This window comes from Elephantulus edwardii, unplaced genomic scaffold (assembly GCF_000299155.1).
Source record: "Elephantulus edwardii isolate Elephantulus edwardi_28Jun2011 unplaced genomic scaffold, EleEdw1.0 scaffold00023, whole genome shotgun sequence".
Taxonomy (NCBI): domain Eukaryota; kingdom Metazoa; phylum Chordata; class Mammalia; order Macroscelidea; family Macroscelididae; genus Elephantulus; species Elephantulus edwardii.
In genome coordinates this window covers 10965085-10968439 of record NW_006399773.1, presented here as the reverse complement: position 1 = coordinate 10968439, position 3355 = coordinate 10965085, and the positions used below count along the sequence as shown (strand labels likewise).

Sequence of the window (3355 nt, the reverse complement as noted above, 5' to 3'; positions counted from 1 at the left end):
CAAAATTCTTAATATTAAGTTTTGAAATGAATAAAGTTTAATTAATAATAGGATGCTACCGATTTTAGGTATTAATGATATGAGCTGGACTGGCTTTGGCTTTTGAGTTCAACAATAATATGATATATTATGATGGGAATGAAAAACAGAGTAATAACAGTGTTCATATTTAAAAATACAATTTTTTTGTTTTGTTTTTAAAAGTTTTTATTGTTGGATGCAGATGGGCTTCAGATTTTGTTGAAAGCAGCCACATCCATGGACTGCACGTAGTCTTCAAAAGCAGTTATCTGTTCTTCCAGCGTATCTGTGCCAACTTTATCATATTCAAGTACACACTGTGTGTGAAGCTTCTTAATTCCATATTCCACTGGCACTAGCTTGGGAGAGCCCGAGACCAAGCTGTCTACCTGAATACTTCCGACACACCTTTCCAGTTTTGGCATGTTGATTTCATCATTCCAAGGCTTCACATTTACTAAAATTGAAGACTTAGCAACAAGTGCAGGATTTTTTGGCTTTCTTTGATTCATGCTTTGTAAGATGTTCTTCTCTTAGCTTCTTTGCTTCCTCCCTTCCCTCTTCCTCCTCAGACCCAAAGAGATCCATGTCCTTGTCATCTTTACTGTCTGCAGCTCCACTTCCTGCGGCGTCTTCCACATTAGCAGGGCCACATTAGTCCAGCGCTTTCCTCACCCCTTGGAGGTTGGCCTTTCCCTTCTTGTAAGACTTGATGTGATCATACCAACGTAGGGTATGACACAGGTTGGCAGGTGGGGGACTGGAGATGGCTTCAAACACTGCCACACCTGCTTGTGATGGCACATACCCCTCGATGTAGCTCTTGTTGGCCAGGTAATCATTGAGGACCTGGATGCCGGCAGCTGTCTTGAGGTCTCTGAAGCCCATGATGTCAGTTGTACATGAAACTAGGGGGGCAGTGGAGGTCAAGAAGAGGGAAGGAAGTTGGACCCAAGCTCTCAAAGAGGGAAGGAAGGATAAAAATACAGTTTTAAATTCTGTCCTGAAGTACAATGTTGTGAATGATAGGATATTATCCATATGAATACAAGGAAGAACTGCAAATGCAACTATTATTCAAATATACACTCCTGTAGCTAGAGCCAAAGAGGGGGAACTTGAAGATTTTTATCATATATTGTTATTTGAAATTGAACATCAAGATTGGAGGAAGACTCATCAACAACCTGAATTACACAGATGTCACAAGTGTGCTTGCTGAGACTGAGAACCTGAAGCATTTGCTGTAGAAGGTCAAGTACTGTGTTCTTCAATATGGCTCAACATCAAGAAAGCAAGGATTCTGACAACTGGGCCAGTTGCTATTATAATGATAGATGGAGAAGAGGTTGAGATTGTTAGCCATTTCAGCCTGCTCAGTTACATAATCAACACTCTTGACATCAGTAATCAGGAAATCAAAAGATGAATTGCATTAGGAAAATCTTTTAACAGGCATCTCTCCAGAGTGCTGAAAAGCAAGGATGTCAGTCTAGAGACTAGGGTGCACCTGATCCAGGCCATGCTTTCTGCACTTTTTTGCTATGCATCAGAGAACTAGCTGGACAATGACTAGAGATGACAGAAGAAAAACTGATGCCTTTGAGTTATTGTATTAGAGTATTGAACATACCGTGGACTGCCAAGAGAATAAACAGGTCTGTCATAGAGAGGGGAAAACCATGTTTTTCCTTGGAGGCAAGAATTTTGAAGCTCTATGTCACATACTTTGGACATGATGCCAGTAGGTACCTGTCCTTGGACAAATCTATCATGCTCAGTGTAGGAGAGGAAGACCGCAGATAAGATTGATTGACACAGTAACTGGGGTAATCAAGGTAGGTGTGTTGAAGACAGTGAGATTGTGTTGAAGACAGTGAGATTGACTCAGGATAGCACAAGTTTCAGAAGTATTACATACAAGGTAACTATGAATTATAGTGAGCTTCACAGCATATAACAATAACAACTCACATGACATGTGATTACCCATCTTTTTCCTGTGAGCATCATATATTCAAACTAGAAGGCACCATGTTTGAGCTAGTAGGGCAACTCCCTACAAACTAGACCCCCAGAGCAACATTAACACTCATATTGTTGTTATGTGGCATCGAGTCGCCTGCAACTTATAGAGACCTTATGTACGACAGATCTGAAGCCTGCCCTGTCCAAAGCCAGTCTCACTGACTCTAACACTACTATCCCCCATTGCCCTAGTTACAGTACCAATCTGTCTCATTTGGGGTTCTCAGCACTCTGGAGAGGTCTCTGACAGCAGACTTCTCCAATGACATTTGTCTTTTGATTTCTTGACTACTGGTTCCAGGAGTGTTTTTTGTGGAGCTTAGTAAACTGAAATTGTTAACAAACTCAATGTCTTCTCCATTATCATGGTGCTATCATTTGTCCAGTGTTGAGCGTCTTTGTCTTCTTGATGTTAAGCTTCAATCTATATTGCAGACTAGTCCTTGATTTTCTGTAGTAAATGCTTCAGATCCTATTCAGTTTCGGTAAGCAAGGTTGTATCATTTGTATAACACAAGTTATTGATGAGTTTTTCTCCAATCCTAATGGTTCACTCCTCATAAAGGTCAGCCTCTTGAATTATCTGTTCTGCATATAGTCTGTAAAGGTTTGGAGACAGGACACATCCCTGAAACACTTCAAATTTTGAGTCATGCAATGTTTCCTTGCTCTGCTCTAATGAATGCCTCCTGATCCAAGAATAGGTTTCCCGTTCTCTTCAAGCTTAGCCAAATGTGTTGTGATCCACACATTCAAATGCCTTTATGTAGTCAATGAAACACAGACATTCCTCTGGGACTCTGTTTTCAGCCAAGATCTATCTGACATTGATAGTATCTCTAGTGTCACAGTCTCTTCTAAATCCAACTTATATTCCTGGATGTTCTCTGCTAATATATGGTTCCAGTCATTTTTGGATAATTTTCAGCAAGATTTTGCTTGTGTGTGATATTGTTCAATAATCACCACACTCTGTTAAATTATCTGTAAATATATATATATAGTATTTGATATCATTGTTATTGAAATAATACACAGCAAAAATTTTCTACACTTAAAGTTCTGTGGTGTTGAATATATTCTCTAAGTTATACAACCAATTTCATTCTCCTTTTCTGGTTGTTTCTCCCTGATTAATGGAAATTTATTATCCTCTAAGGTCTCTAAACCTAAACCAAGAGGCTACTGAGTGACCAGAGCAAGGGAATACTACTACATGGTTTAAAACTAAGAAAGGTATGTGCCAGGATTATATCCTCTCTCCATACCTATTCAATCTGCATGCCGAGCCAATTATTTGAGATGC

General features: G+C 39.6%; 1 pseudogene; it reads right to left on the bottom strand.

Moving 5' to 3' along the window:
• Window positions 1-230: 230 nt before the first annotated feature.
• LOC102856536 lies at window positions 231-909 on the bottom strand (annotated as a pseudogene).
• Between the last annotated feature and the right edge of the window lie 2446 nt (window positions 910-3355).